We start from the raw sequence: 16,579 nt of genomic DNA, 5'->3' as shown, positions 1-16,579 counted from the left end.
TTTATATATAAACATATATAAATAAACCAGATTGTTTTACATTAGTAATTCCTTTTGTGCATAATTTCATATTGTTGTTAATAATAAATTAATTAAAGCAACAAAACAACCTGAAGAGCCAGTTGGGAGCCGAAAAAGCCGGTTCTCTAAAAGAGCCGGAAATCCCATCACTAGTACGGGTAACTGACCGTTTGCAAATGAGTGTGACCAAAAAGGTGGGTACGAATGACTGTACCAACATCACTGAATGAAAGTACAGCTTATACCTGAAAAGCTTCCAGTAAGGCTTGATTTGCTGTCTTCCAACAATTTACGGTACAAACAAGAATCTCAAGTTTGTTTTCTTTGTAACATCTCTCTTACCGTCACCCAGACCATTAAAATGCTGAATAATCAAAGATCAGTAACACCTGAGGTTTTCCCCCATTGGTGAGAGCATGTTCTGTATGTATATTCATTTACAGCGATTACTAATCCTGCCGTTTGTACAGATTTACAGTCTTTCCTGTTTTCTTTGCTCTTTGTAAAAAGCTCAGGTCAGCTGCTGTGTGCCAATAAAGTTTTGAGTTGGTAACAAAGTGACGCTCTAACCTGATGCAGATTACAGTCATGAATTTATTCATTTTGCACATTAAATGACTTCAAATGTTTGATGGAATAAACACTGAAAACCTTTAACAAAAGCACATTAAGATAAAATGAATATACAACAAGTAAGAAGCATTAATCTGCTGCATAATCCCACAGTTAAACCTGAAGCTTCATCTAAACTCAGTCCAGGTGTTTCTCTGCAGTCGGCTCTGTTATCCTGACAAAACTGTTTCCAGTCAGAAAGGCTGCAGGTATTTGTGTGAAATAAAGACAGCGAGGGAAAAATTCATACCAACAACATTTGAATAAATAACAAGTGAGGAGAAAACAATGAAAAGATACAAAACATCAGCAATATACAGCTTGTAACAGAGCAACAGGGATGTAAAAGTGACTTTATCAATGCGTGGTTGTAAAGGAAGTCTCAGTCCGTCCTCTCTTCTTTGCACTGGCAGCATCACATGATGTTGTTCATATTAAAATGATCAGATTTGCACAACAAATAAATACCAGAGTTTTTGTTCTACATAAAGATCTTCATCTATTTGCTGCCTCCTCTCCACCCTGAGAAAGGCAGGACTCTGCTGACGTAGTAGCGAGGCCCAGGGAGAGGAGGGCGATGACCAAGACAGCAGCAGAAGCCCAGGTCCTCCACAAACTCCTGCCAGGTGGTCCTGAAGCTGACAGGATGCCCTCAGTGCTCTGCAGGGTCGGGTTCAGTAAGGAGCAGCTCTTTTCATGTGTTAAAATATTTTTCAGACTCATGAATTTTAATGCAGCGTTCACACATCGCCTGATGTCACAGCACAAATTTGAGGCATTTACTTTTTCCTGTAAAAGTTTGATTTTCCTGATTTTTGTGTACAAATAAACAGATCTGACCAATCAGATCACTGCATTTAGCTAAAAGGGTGCTCACAGTTCGAACACACCAGTGTTGAAAACACAACTTTCGACACACTCTCTGAAATGATTCATCTGCCTCCTCAGATCTGATCCCATCTCTGGTAACAAAAGCTCCACCGGCTCCACTGACATCCTGAAACATGTACGAAAGTTTCAACTTCTGGATCAAACCATGAAATTCTGTCTGCTGCTGAGAATCAGATGAACCCAGAATCTCAGTTTCCTCCTTTTCCTGTTTAGAAACATCAGCTCATCATCACTGGATGTCGACTACATTTTTTCACAGTGGGTTTTTTATGAGCACATATTGTTCATTAAAACAAGACAAGCTCAGTGTGGAAAGGTCTTTATAGTCATGGCTGGAGGTCGGGGCTCTGTGAAGGCCGATCTAACATCATCATTACAGGTTTTGTTTTTTAATTTTACCTGGTCATGAACACAACACTCTACTTTTTGTCTTTTAAATGGAGTAAATAAAGTTTGTTAAGGGTTAAAATATACACACAGTGGACAAACTCCTCACTTTCACAGACTGAACCCTAACAGTGACCACTGACCTCAGAAAGTGAGAGGAGGGACTCCAATCATCCAGCTGGTCGCCATGGTGACCAAATTATTGAGGCAGAAGTCACTGAAGCACAAGGAGGAGGTCAGGACTCAGAGTGAAGCTCCTGCAGCAAACAAACATGTGAATGTAAAGAGTTTGATGGTTTTCAGAGTGAAACACAAACAGGACCTGATGCTGTGAAAACTACACCAATGAAACACACGTCTGTTTCTCAGCAGCCAAACACACCTGATCATCCACACCACCCTCAGCCTCCACCTCTGCTGCTGCTCCACCCACACAGCTGGAGATGAAGATGAGCAGCATCATCATGTCAGCTGAATACAGCACCTGCAGAGAGGGAGCAGCAGAGTTATGATGAGTCTTAACAAGCTCCTGACAGCCTTCATATTAACCAAGAGTTACATCATCATCATCATCATCTGGAGTTAGAGCTGGATCCAGTGCACTGAGCTCCAGAAGGACTTTAACTTGGATCATGTGATCAGCTGACCTGTGCTGAGTCTGCTCTGATGTTTCTTTCTTTTTGTTGATTTAACAAACTGCATAAATAGCTACTTTGTTCATTACTGTAGAAAAATACAGCCTTTTGAAATCAGATGACACCCTGTACAACGTCAGACAGTAAAAGGATAACAACTGGTGTTTTTTTACACAACACTTTCATTTAGACGGGGAGACTAGAAAGTGATCTGCTCTGTAACCTCCTGAGCCTCAGCCAACAACACATTAGCACATGTAACATGAGCTGCTTTACTCTTGTAACTGCTTTCACACACACAGTCACAGTAGGGATTATGTGCATGTTGACCAGTAATACTGAAGAGAATCACCCTGTTAATTTAAACATAAAGCAGTTAGCCCAAATTAGCTCCACAGCAGCACTTGTTTACTCGCGCTCCCACACAGCCTTCAATAAATGTTAAGACTTGAATCACTTTGATTTCCACTCCTGAGGGAAATGAATTGCTGTGGTTTACACTGCTGTAAGAAACGTGCTTCAGAAACTTTCAAGAAGTTAGGCTTTTACAAGCCACACAGTCTCAGAGCAGCGAGCATGAACCAACAGATGGGGCCCAGCAGGAGAACAATGAGCTAAAATTAAATTAATCTGAATCACAGTTTTACAAACTCTGTGTTTTAAAATGTAAATGCAATGATTTGAAAATCTCATAAAGTCACAACACAGAGACTGACTCATCTTGGATCTCTCTGCTCCCGTACAGTAAGTACAGTTAATAAATGTCAGGGAGTCTGTCTGCCTGCTGAGGCTCAGTGCACTCGTGCAGAACTGAGCTTCTGAGACCGAGGTCAGTCCACATCTCTCCAAGGGTCACTCAGCCTGTCACAAGGTGCAGCCAGTCCACAGCTCTCAGTGGGAAACGCTGTGCTGATGGACGTTAATGTTGCCGATCAGCTATGATCAAGTCTAGACGCGGGAATCACCAGGTGCAATACTTCACTCATGATAGTATATTATTGCATTGTTGAAACATTTTGCGACATTCTGAGTATTGCAATAAAACACGCTGTGATTTATCACTTTGTTTCTGCAAATTATGTCCTCAAAGTTAAACTTTGTCAATATCAGTTTCATCCAGTCAGATCAACTATTTCTTTGCACCAAATAAGACGATCAAACACACCAACACTGTCACCAAATCCTGACATAATTGTTGCCACGAGACAGTGGGGACTGGGCCAAAAAAATCGCACAGTGTAAGCCCAGCATTAGCCTGGTTTTCCTGCTCTCAGACACCCTAAAGTAATGATAGAAACATGTTATAGAACCAAAACATTGCAGTTGTGTTATTATTGTTTTTATACTTGAATATCTCTGCAATGCAACAACTGGTACATGTGTTATTGTTACTGTGCTCTTTGTAATCCAGCTGGTGAGGGATCCACTGCCTTTAGCAGCCTCGCACAGATCCTTTATCCACCGTTTCCTCGTCCTATCCTCACAGGGCACAATGTTATATCATGAGTGATAATTTTAAAAAAATCTATACACATAAAACACGGACACACACAAATACATACAGTGACATTTTATACCTTTTCCAGAATACTGTATACACAGTGGCTACGAGTTTGCATCATGGTGCTGATCCAGAATCCTTCCCCGCAAAACACGCGTGCTCTTACAAAAGGACCAGATGTTGTGCCAGAAAGTGATTTCCAATGTTTCCGTGGGGTTTTTATGTGTAGTATCGTGGGTTATATATAAAATTAAAAAATTACCTGTTTCTCACGAATCTTTGTTATTGTACTTACAATATAATCAATCAGCTTCTCTTTGTCCACTTAAAATATGTTTACAGAACTATTTTGCATTTGTTGCAATTTCAGCTGTGCTCTCGGCCAGATTACTCTTAAAAGAGACATTTTTAAAGTAAACAAGATTTTTTTTTTTTTAAAGGATACATAAAAGTCACTGCCAAAAACTGATTGCGGCTTCTGCCTTGTTACAGGAATGTTTGTTGCTCAAGATGACGTGATATAATTCAGCAAATACCGGAAATCAGTTTTTGGCACAACACCTGGCGTCACTGCCGCATCAGTCGCTTGGTAGTCATGTGACTTATGCAAGCCAGATCCTTTTATTTAGCAAAATTGTGATTAATAGCTACTGAAATGTTATTGTTGGCAGGCGGGACGCCACACGCACACACATAAAAAAGAGGGAAAAAAACTTCAATAAACGGCACTTGCCTGCTACACCGCCCTCTCCTCTCCACGCCTGCCCTTTGTGGGGCAAACGTCCTCAGCTCTCATTTGAGGGGTGGTGCCGGTGGGGGACTCTTGAAGCACTTGACTTTCTGACCGGTGCTCAGTCAGATATGTTAGGCTCGCTGCTCGTCGTCGCTGTTTTTACCCGTTTGTCTGCAGATGTCCAGCCTGTTTTAGGAAACTCCTTCACGTTTCCACAAAACTGCAAGAACGATGAAGAAGGAAAACTGCTCCGGGCTGAGCCCCATGGGGAGGTGGAGGTGGCTGTTCACCAGCGCGGTGTGTGGGCACCCGCCCGGGCTACCGACACCGGATCCTTCAAACTCTTCCATTTTGTTCAGGCGCATATTTTACAATGACAGTGGCGTTTTTGTATTAAGATGCGGCAGCCGGGAGATGCGCATCCAGGTTAAGTTCTAGTTCCTTTCAATGTCACCGTGAAAGAGGGAGAAAAAGCGACACTGCCGTGTTACTTTCCAACTACCAGCAAGAAGACTGTCTCTGCACGATGGGAGATGAATCAGCAAGTTGTGTTTGAGTGGAATTCCTGCACAGATAAAAGTAACGGACTGCTGATGGAAGACTCTCTGGAGACTTTTCCTTAAAACTGCGACAGGCGAGGAAGGAAGATCATGGAGATTATTTCTGCTATAAACAAAATGAAGACGGAGAGAAAGAGGGGATCCATCTGTCGTGAGGCTGAAAGTAAAGAAGAGAGGCCGCGACCAGCAGCGGTAAGTAGCCTATCCTCTTTTTTCATAGCCGGTTCGACATTAGATCAGTATGACGGAGTATTAGGGCCACATAAAAAAAAAAAAAAGTCTCTTTCGCGAATAAACGCGAAATATTATTTTTTGGGGGAAAAGATGAAATGTAGCGATTACGCTCGCACTTTCAAGCCAAACCACTTACACGGCTCCTATCCTCTACAAACACTTGATCAGCAATCTTCTCGGTCTTGTGGCACACACACGCAGTGTCGGAATCCTTGCATCAGATGCATCATTTTGAAGGAGAGATCAAGGAGCTGAACGACAAATCACTCCCCAATTTCGACTTTATTCTCCGAATCATCAATTAGATATATTTTTTAATATGGCCCCGATACCCCTCGTGTCCGCATATGTCTGAGCAAAGGTACTTTATATTTACATGTGGTTCTAATAAGCACAAACGCGCGTTTTAACCCTTTAAACCCTGACCTAATTAGCCTTAAACCAGGGTAGGCAACTCAGGCCTCGAGGCCTACCCTCGAGTACCCAGGCCTACCCTTGCTAAAAATGCTAAACGTCACCGGTTAGGGTTTAAGGGTTAAGCACGATCGTGATTCGTTAGAACTGCGAAAAATCGGAAAATCGAGCTTGATACTAAAAGAAAAATAAATGAATGAAAGTTTCGTCCTGGGAAATTATGCTTAAAATATTTTTAAATACTCTGAGGAATGTTAGGCTCTGGTGTGTAAAGGCCTTTAGACTGCAGAGGCAAAGAAAAAAACGAACAGGAGGCCAATTTACTGTGAGCCTAGATACGTCTCCATTTCATGTGCCACGACTGGTTATCGTCATAATCATGATCGCTGCTAAACTGTGACTTACACTGAGCTCGCACACAGTAACTTTTCCTCAGTGTGATTATTTATCGACTAGTGTAACTTTAGATGAAGCACATCAGTATATTTTGGATGAGAGGGCAGAGTGACTTTGACCGAGGCCTCATGACTTCATAGGTGTCGCACGAAAACGAGAAGAGCAGCGTGAAATTCCGGGTGTGCTTGGGTGTCATATACGGACGAGAACCGAAAGGAGCGCGTATAAAGACGTGGACCCGCTCATGGAATTCAGATAATTATCTCAATTTATGTTGGTGGTGGTCAGAGGACCCGGTGTCGCCAGTGTCCGGCAGCCTCGCCTCTGTCAGTGTGCCCCTGGGCAGCTGTAGCTGCCATCACCAGTGTGTGAATGGGTGGATGACTGAGTGTGTAAAGCGCTTTGGGGTCCTCAGTAAAGCACTATACAAATGCAGGCAATTTATCATTTACCATTCCCCTTTCTCTGCAGCCGACGAAGAAAACGGGACAATCGACGAGGACCCTGAGTAGCTGTCAGCAGAGGAGGAACTTTGGTCTGCCAGCCTGGACAAGCTTACTTTCCAGTCAGTCCTGTGGAGGACATTTGGATTCTCGGCCTTGTGGGCTGGATGCTGGTGGAAGCACCCACCGCAGCTGCGTGGACCTTCCTGCTCTTGCGCTCATTAGTTAAATATATTTCTGGTAGCTGCATATTTCAGCGTCTTAAAAACATATCTCTGAATGTGTTTGAGGATGCAGGAAAGGGAATTGATATTAATATGTATTTTATTCTGTTCATTTAATCTTCAAGTTTGCAGTCTAAGGAGCTTGAAAGAAAAGCGTCTGGGGGGAAACTCCCACTGGGTTTAAATCTGGGACTCTCCACCATTTGACCTTAAAACTGAAGAAGCTTCTCGGATTAGAGGTGAAACGTCTTCAAGCAACTTAAAGAAGTCCAGACGCTTTTCTTTCCAAACTCCTTAGACTATGATGACCTGGATGACTCAGAACCTTCAGACTTCAAGTTTGCATTTCTGAAACATTCTGTTAATAATCCTTTTGTTTATTTACATTTATTCACTGCATGCGTATTATACAGACTATACTACATTAAATAAACTATTCAATGAATGTCTGAGTAATGAATTATTACTATAATCATTCATAATAAACATTCTTCAGTCTACCTGCAGTCCTTCTGTTAACACCAATATTTAGTCCCGCAGTGCTCCATCATGGAGCCTCCTTCCAAATAAGAATTAAACACAAAAAATGAAATCACATCAACATTTAAACGTTTTTTTATAACAAAAATTATTTGAATTATTTTTTCTAGGACACATTTGTGTTAATATTATTCTCCAAAGTCTCAAAGATCATAGTGAGCATTAACCTCCTAAGACCTGAACTCTTCCACAGCATGCATTTTTAATTTCTCTTTGATATTTGGGCTGATCAGCACCTGATGAATGCAAAAACAAAGGATTACCAGATTTATTTTTTTTAACCTAATTTTTGTTTCTGAGAAAATGAGATCCACATAAGAGGACATTTGTTTTAAATTTCAATAGAACAGTGGCAGTATAATGTCCTCGTAAGTGGATATCAGGCCCTTGTAGAGCAAAATGTAGTATTCTGGTCTAGACAACCCAAAATGTGATGTCCACAGGTCCTCAATGTCACTGAATAAATGTTTTAGGTACAAGTTGTTATGTTTGTGTTGCGGATGATTTTAGGTTACATTAGAAGATGAATATAAATTAATTTCAGACTTAAACATTTTCCACGGTGCAGAATCACTGCAGCTTCTTGTTTGAGGCCTGCGTGTGGCCCACGGGAGAAAGCTCGGCCTCCTGTCCCCAACAACCCAGAACAGACTTCAATGAATGAATCTGATACTTTAATAAATTACTGTCAACAGTTTCTTCACATTTTTCACGTTTCCTCATTTCTGCTGCCCAGAACGATCTTCCCCTCTGTTATAACAAGTTTACAACAATCAGCCAACAACAGAACTGATAATGAAAATGAGAATAATGCAGGTGCCAAAACATTCAACTGTCCATATTGCTGATAAATAATACTAATAACAATGATAACACATTTTAGGCTGTTTGGTTCAATGATCTACACTCATTTTGGCTCTTAAATGAATGGTGTCTTTAATATTTTATATATTTTCTATGAACTAAAGATGACGTCACCCACAGTTCCTTTGTCCTGTGTTTGTTTTTGCTGTGAAGATCATGCATGAAAAAATGTCTCAGCACAGGCAGGATTTTCAGCTTCCAGCTTTTATTATAAGGAGAACAATCATATTTTCAGCACAGCTGCCTGATTCACAGTCATGACAAAGAGAAAAGCAGAAACAAAGAAGACGTAGCAGCCAGTGCAGAGGGAGAAGACAGCAATGACATCTATCAGCAGGAGCAGCTACAAGAAGCTGAAGTCCTCCATGAATCCATGTCCTCCAACTCCAGGAGTTGGGAGAGAAACCGTCGGGAGGATCCACAGATAAGGTCTGATGCTCTGCAGTTAACAGCCTGATGTTCAGCACCAGCCTGATTCTGCAGCATAAACACAAACACACCGTCAGAGACACAAAGAACCACCTTCAGGAACAAGAACAACACTCAGTCCTCGTCTCTTTTTGTTTCTTTCACAATCCCTGTCTTTCTATACATGGATGGCAGGGCTCGCAAAATTTCAAAATCCCTGGTAGCCCTTCGGGCAGGCACTCTTCAGTTTTTGGCAGCCAAAATAAATTTAAGTAGCCGGAAAAAAAAGGAAAACAAAAGAGGACAATCTTTTGATTGATGTTTGTTTCCTTTACAATATTATACATTAAATACATTAAAGTATAATATTGTAAAGGAAACAAAACTCCAATCAAAAATAGTTAAACACAAATTACATCAACTGTATAAAAATTACAATCATCAAGTCAAATATTTGGTTCTAACTGAACAGAAATTTCTATGAACTTGTAAGAACTGTGCAGAACATGAATCAGTCTGTGTCAGATCCTGAATCTGAAATTTCCACTGAAATCACGGGTAAGAGGTGAGTGGAACCAAGATCGAGGCCATTTGCTTTTTGAAGTTTGCAAAGACTGCTAAATGTTGCCAATGGTAGTTCACTCTTTGGAACATAGTACACTGTTCTAAACAGATTTTTCAGGACTTCTTGTTGTGCTTGGTTTATTTTTAGTATGTTTTTTTTGCAATTGGTGTTTGTTCTGGGAAAGATACTGCAGACTGAGCAATAATGCATTTCTTGCATTTCTCATGGGTTCTGATGGGGTCTTTCTTAAAATTACTGGTCCCAGTAACAAAGGCGCTTGTCGACTGAGATATCGAGGGAAACTCACGACACACCCAGCAGAACACTGTTATTTAGCATAGCATATTCCAACCACAGAAATTCTTTTGTCCATGAAACCAAAAAAGCTGCGCTTTCTTTTTGCCTCATAGTCTGATTTGTCATAACTTTTCCGTTTTGTGGCTTTTCTTTGGCTGTCACTTCTTCACCCTGACTTGTCTTATTTGGCTCTGCAGAACTAAAATACCTGCGTAAATCCTGCTGCTTTTACACACGTACTTACATAACGGTCAGCAATTCTCTGCACAATCAACCTCTCACATGTTTAAGCTTGCTGTGGGAGATTTCACTTGTCATGTTTGAATAGTAAGCTAATGAGTGATAAGACGATGTCAGAGGAATTGGTGCGCAATTAATCTGTCACTCACCAATCAGTACTGTCGCTCTCTACACACAGTTCACGCGATCGCAAAGTGAAAGGAAAAGCAAAGAACATTCAAACGCGATTTCAATATGTCACATATTGACAGAGGCTCGTCGATGCCAATGAAATAATTACTCAGCTACATTTGCGAAAGAAAATGCAAAAGCATTGACATATATTTGTCCTTCCTATGATAGCCCGACAGGCAGGGCTGAGATGGGTTTTGGTAGCCCGACTGGAAAAAGTTTTGCAAGCACTGGATGGCTTTTCTACCCCCCTGTATACAGACTGCCAGGAACAATGAAGCGTAGAGGAATTTAACAGGCAGTTTGACGCCTTTGATGCTCCACTTTCTGATGCCCGTGAAAAACTTGTAGCTGATTTTAAAACAGGCTCCTTCAAGAGCTTCCTGCTGTTGCAGGACACTGTGGGCGTCATGATGCACTGATACACTGTGTGAGAGGCGGCATAAATGCAGCACTGATGTTTATCTTCCCGCTTCATTAAGTTATATTCTTTTACACACAGTTTATTCATAATGGGAAGTACCACAGCATAGATAAGTCGGGTGTATTATCAGTCTGTATGCAGTGTTTGTTTTACAAGTGTACCACAGGAAAGGAGGATGTGAACATTTTGATTAGGATGCCTCCTCCAATGGGCTCAATAGAGCTTCTTGAAATATTCATCATTGGCTACTATTGTTGTAACATTGGCAGCTTCATCTCAGGCGTTGCATTCACAAACAGCTTCTTCCCCTGTGGTAGCATCTATTATAACACTACACTTTAATTCAGCGAGCTGACTCATTTTTCACAAAGGTTTGTAACTGCATGACTGGATGCCTGATTTTATAGAACTGTGGAAGTGCATTCAAATATTATGAGGGTCCTGATCTCTGCTTCATCGACTTCAGTCTGAGACTCCATGAGGAGACCGATATTTAACCCACATCCTGGGATGATTTAACGTAACCAGCCTGTTTCATTCCACACTTCAGTACTAATATGGATCTGACTGATTTATGTTTGACAGTGAATATTAAGATTTAACATTTATTAATCAAAATGTAATTGGGACAGGGTGAATACACATCATAGTGAGTTCATCTACAGCAAAAGTGCTGCACAAATAACTCATCTGTCTCTAAATACTGATCAATGTTACTGTGATTTAACAGCTGTTTGGGCTGGACCAACTTTTCTATTAAAGAGGGGGACATTCTTCAGTTGGTCTCATCCACCTGATATATTAGAGGACAAACACCAATACATGATACCAGATGTAACAGCCTGCTAACTTTTAACAATCACAACAAAATATAAACATTAACAGTGACGACTGACCTCAGAAAGTCAAATCAGGGACCTCAGTCATCCAGATGGTCGCCATGGTGACCAAGTTATGAAGCCAGAAACCACTGAAGCAGAAGGAGGAGGTCAGGATTCAGAGTGAAGCTCCTGCAGCAAAAACACATGTGAATGTAAAGAGTTTGATGGTTTTCAGAGTGAAACAAACAGGACCTGATGCTGTGAAAACTACACCAATGAAACACACGTCAGTAGCCAAACACACCTGATCATCCACACAATCCTCAGCCTCCATCACCCACACAGCTGGAGATGAAGATGAGCAGCATCATCACGTCACCTGCAGAAAGGGAGAGAGGGAGGACAGACATGTGAACCAGCTTAGAGCCGAGCAGACCTCAGCTTAAAACAACACATAAACACAGAAAACGAGCAGCGAGGACAGCAGATTAGCTTTGACCTGCATAATGATTGAAGTGTAAGTGCATACAAACTAAAGATATCAGTGTTAGAATGCTTTCTTTCCTCTGCCTGAAGGGGAAAAATACAGCACAGTATCACAACACAGATGGTGCAGTGATGTTTCATCGATACAGGGACACCTGATACACACACACACGCGAAATGTTCGTTTTCAAAAGAAAAAGAAAATCTGTGGCTGTCTGGTGATGGCACTGAATCTTTTTCACATACTTCCACGACCACTTTTGGTCACAGATCACATAACAGGATGTAACATTTCTGCAGTCACTCTCACAGACACTTTCAGGGTTTGATAATAATCGTGTCTAATTTATAAATGCAGACAGATCACCAACATGTTGCCATCAGTCTGAAAGTGTCTTTGTCAGTGAGCACGGCTCCAGGGGACTCGACTCAACGGGCTACCAGCTGGTTGTACTTTGGTTATATTTCTCTAAAACAGGAAGTTTGCTGAGCAAAAATGTGAATATCTGTCTATGTAGACAACAACAGAAATGTGATTTTCAATCATTTATCACAGTTCAATTGCAGACTGATAACAGACGGAAAACACCATCTGTGTTTAAGTCAAATGTCTGTACATATTTAGGATTTTTTAACAAGGGAAGTGAAACTCAAATGTAATAACAGTTCAGCCTGTCAGCAACAAAAATGACTGAAGTGACAGAAAGACTGAGGACTTTGTTGGATTATTATTAAAACACTTTGCAGTTGAAAAAAGGTGATAAATCACAATGTTCTGTATCACAAAACATTACAAAAATCACAATAATATCATATGGTGGGGTGTCCGGTGATTCTCACCTCTTGTAACTTCACAAATGTGGGGGAGATTTACATGGACATCTCATAACAAACACATGTAAACTGTGCTCAAAACACCTTCTCCAAGTTTCACCATCTTGGTTCTGATTATCCTTCTTTAAACAACCTGCTATACAAGTTTATTTTAACTAATAATGGAGCTTTGAAAAAATATTAAATCCTATCAGATGCTCTGTAAGTTAAACATTGGTGGAGGGGGTTGAGAGCTCCACACATGCAGGACGTTCCAGGGACTGTCTGGAAGGTTTAAGATCAACTGTGCTGAAAATGATAACGATACAAACAATTTCAGCCTGATAACAACTTAACAGGCTGAAACACACCTTCAATCTGGCATACAGATATGGATTAGAAATGTAACGCTTAATGTTGAGTGCTGGGTATACAAGTCTGGCCTAAGTCTTCGGTCAGAAAGACTGCAGCAGTCCAGGAGTTTAGTTCACTGTCTTTAATTAAGCTTCACAGAAGAACTGGTTACAGCAGGGCCTGGCATGATAAATCCAACTGTGATGCAGCCAGATATGAACTTATAATTGTGGCAGATGCAGAATAGGTGACTATAAGCATGGTTGTCTGGAAACTGAAACAGATAATACTATAATTAGCAAGGTCAAAGATAACTAAGCAACAATCAGAACACATCATCTACTCAGACACAGAAATATTTTACAATGTCCACAAGGGACCAAGACCAGAAGTTGGCTAAATAGCACATATCTTCCCAGTTGCCAGTACTAAAGCAAGAATGTGGCAAGCTAACAACAGTTAAACTAAACAATAAACAACAGAAAAATCCTTTAACCGCGGGATGTAATCATTGGAGGAGATTCCGCAAATAAATTAAATAAACCTACTCACATGACATCATTGTACCGAGGTATAACTTTAGCTTTAACATGCACAGACAACTGTAACTATTATCATACCAGTTAACCTGTCGAAGGTAACAACACTTACAGTTTCATTAACGCACACGGAATCACACAAACTGCGTTACAACTGCCATGCTCTGCTGCTGCGCCTTTCCTCTCTCACTCTCCCTCTGCGTGATGTGCACACGACCACTGATGCGCTCATTTGGGTGCGCTTGATTCTTGCCTCTAGACATCCTGAGGCCGAGTCAGCAGGGAATTTGCACACGGCTCAAGCACAGTGTGATAACCATGAGCAGTTTTCAACCTCATACAGGAAATCTGGTAGACCACAGATTTCCTGTACTATAGAAAGGACCTTGCGGTATGCTATTTTGCACGCACTGTTATAATGTACCAAAATTAGGCCAACTTGTGACCTAACCTCTACAAAGAGCTCAGTCAGAGCAGGGCGTGACAAACACTTTTAATCTCAAGTGTCTAAAATGTTTTATGTGGCTTTGATTTGAAATTAAAATTAAATATAAGCAGCTCAGAGCCGGTTCTGTTGACTTATACTAAATGTTGCCACAAGTTCACGAAATATTATTCAGGGCTGAACTTGAACCAGCTGCTCTCATATTTGATAGACTTCACTAAATTTACATACATTATGATCCATATAATGCAGCCAAGCACATTTTTACATTCTTATCATAAACCTTGCTGTAAATAAAAAGGCCGACTTAAAGTTTGATTTATGATTTTAGTATTTCTGAGGCCTCATAACTTCATGAGTGTGGGAGAGATCAACACAAAAATCTCATTTGAAACTAATTAAAGCATTTTTTAAAATAACTGCAGCATCTTTTTTCACAGGATGTATCATAGTTTCAATATTACTAAATAATATTATATTATTAGATAATAATAGCTAATAGATAGATATTCACTAGAAAAAACTTTCAAAGTTGATTTAAAAAAAACACAAGTTTGGATGAACATTAAAGGCTCACATCATCATGCAGGCAGCTGGCTGGTCAAACCTACCCAGCAAACATGGGATTTGTCCATGTTTATCTGCTCGTCTGAATCACCCCCGTTTGCCACACTGCTGCTGTTTAGCCTGCTCCACTCTCTGTGTGAGGATGTCACATGACAGGAGAAAAAGGTGCCACACACTTCTGTGGACAGCTCCTTTAACCTGCTCAACAGTGTTTGCGTGACCCAGCATTTGAACTCTTTGACCTCATTAGCTGTTCCCGTGCCTCCTCTCCCTCTCTGCCCTGCTGCTACCTCCACCTTCTTCAATATGATAAAGGGTTCAACCTGACTCTAAAAAAAAAAGGCATTATTTTGTCAGATGAAAATGTCGAGTGGCTATTACTCCTGTGTCAGACACAGGCAGGGTGAGTGACTGAATCAATGTGGTATTCTTTGCTAATCAATTACACTGAATTAAGAAAGCCAAACACCTTGTGCTCTGCAGACAACCAGCTCTGCCTCATGAAACACGGCAGACGTAATCTGAGCTCCCACACTGTTAAGGTTTTCCCATGACTGGTCACTGTATGAAGGTTAAACGTAGCCAGTTGTAAGAAATATTGTTCAGGAATGAATTTGAAAGGCAGCAAAGAGGAAAACCAAAGCTAAACTACAGCACACACAGTCCTGCGTTAGGATCTCATTACCTGTTATATAAATACAGACTTGCAGGAATGCGCATAGACCTCAACCCTAATGCTAACAATCCAGTACAAGGATTGTCCAGTACCACGTCTATCAGTCAGTCTCACAGGTTAAATGTCAGCTGAAGCTCAGCGACTCATTCAGTGGAGCAGTGACACTAAATCAAAGTAGATCTGAAACAGAATGACAGGATTGACTTTAGTTACACACCTCTGTGTGAATTATTTCCTCTGTGAACACTGACAGTCCTTAAATGTCACACAGTATCAGCCTTATCCAGTATAAATCCAAATAAATTCATACACTGGGATAAACTGTGCGTATTGCAGATGTACACAAGTTGGGAATGTTTCTTGTCATTCCTAAACAACTGCAGATCCAAAGATCATCAGTTCAAACAACTGTACACAAGTACAAGATATTCTCATGTGTCACCACTTTGCCAAGTTCTGGAAATAGACCCAACCTGTCACCTCAGATGAGATGAAATTGGTTAGTTCAGGAACAACAAACAAAGGCTCAATCCCTCTAAAACTCGAAAAAAGGTTAGACGGACTTTTTGTGATGTCGGGGTCAGACAAAAAGATGTAACTGGATGTAACTGAAACACATTTCCACTCTCAGAAAGGGTGTGACAGGAAAACCCCAGCAGGCTGTGTTTAGAAATCTCGACCAGGCCCGTGTATGCTAGGCTCGTTAGCCTGCTTTGTTAGCCCTGCTAATAAAGCTAAAGTTAACACAGTTAGCCTGTGTCTTTGTAGCTGAAAACGATCAAAACTTATAATAACCATGTGGTTATCACGTGGAGTCAAAACTTCTACACTTCTTGGCTATGCCTCACAAACCCTGAAGGTTTTAGTCAGTGCGACCAAAGCTAATGACCAAAGAAAACCAATAGCTGATATGTTAGAAAACTCACCTAGAGTCAGAGGTCCTCTCAAGTCCCAAACTGTGGGGGGAAACGGCACAGTAACTGTTCCATGTCTTTAACTAGTTTCCCGCAAAGACTGTGAGATTAATTCAGCTTCTCCCGCTGGCAGACACCAGCCAACACCCACCAGCGTCTACTTCCGGTAATCTTGAAGTACTCCCTCCTCCTCCTCTTCAGCACATCTGCCAGCAGCTGCGTCTCCTGCACAATGCCAGCTTTTATGAATGCGCTTTAGTGTTTAGTGTGCACTTTAATAATGTCGACGTTTTTATAGTAACAAATGATAACAATGACCATTCACATGTGATTTTATATTAAAACTTCCATTTGATCTGTTTTATTTTTAAGATCTATGCCTGTATTTTTATATATTTGTATAT

The 16,579-nt window shown here is 40.9% G+C and overlaps 3 long non-coding RNA genes across 3 annotated transcripts; all 3 read right to left on the bottom strand.

Annotated features, from left to right (window-relative positions):
• Window positions 1-1,399: 1,399 nt before the first annotated feature.
• On the bottom strand, window positions 1,400-4,190 carry LOC109200959 (uncharacterized). The gene is made up of 4 exons (XR_003215939.1): window positions 4,124-4,190; window positions 2,294-2,395; window positions 2,055-2,168; window positions 1,400-1,729 (listed from the first exon to the last, which is right to left on the bottom strand). It is a non-coding gene; the product is annotated as an uncharacterized LOC109200959 (long non-coding RNA).
• A 4,450-nt stretch (window positions 4,191-8,640) lies between these two features.
• LOC109200957 (uncharacterized) lies at window positions 8,641-16,353 on the bottom strand. The gene is made up of 4 exons (XR_002060997.2): window positions 16,188-16,353; window positions 11,686-11,760; window positions 11,457-11,570; window positions 8,641-8,932 (listed from the first exon to the last, which is right to left on the bottom strand). It is a non-coding gene; the product is annotated as an uncharacterized LOC109200957 (long non-coding RNA).
• LOC112843541 (uncharacterized) lies at window positions 13,106-14,476 on the bottom strand. The gene is made up of 2 exons (XR_003215963.1): window positions 13,686-14,476; window positions 13,106-13,308 (listed from the first exon to the last, which is right to left on the bottom strand). It is a non-coding gene; the product is annotated as an uncharacterized LOC112843541 (long non-coding RNA).
• Window positions 16,354-16,579: the final 226 nt, after the last annotated feature.

This window comes from Oreochromis niloticus, linkage group LG3 (genome assembly GCF_001858045.2).
Source record: "Oreochromis niloticus isolate F11D_XX linkage group LG3, O_niloticus_UMD_NMBU, whole genome shotgun sequence".
NCBI lineage: Eukaryota > Metazoa > Chordata > Actinopteri > Cichliformes > Cichlidae > Oreochromis > Oreochromis niloticus.
The sequence above is the reverse complement of the archived record's forward strand: the minus strand, read 5'-3'. Positions and strand labels throughout refer to the sequence as shown.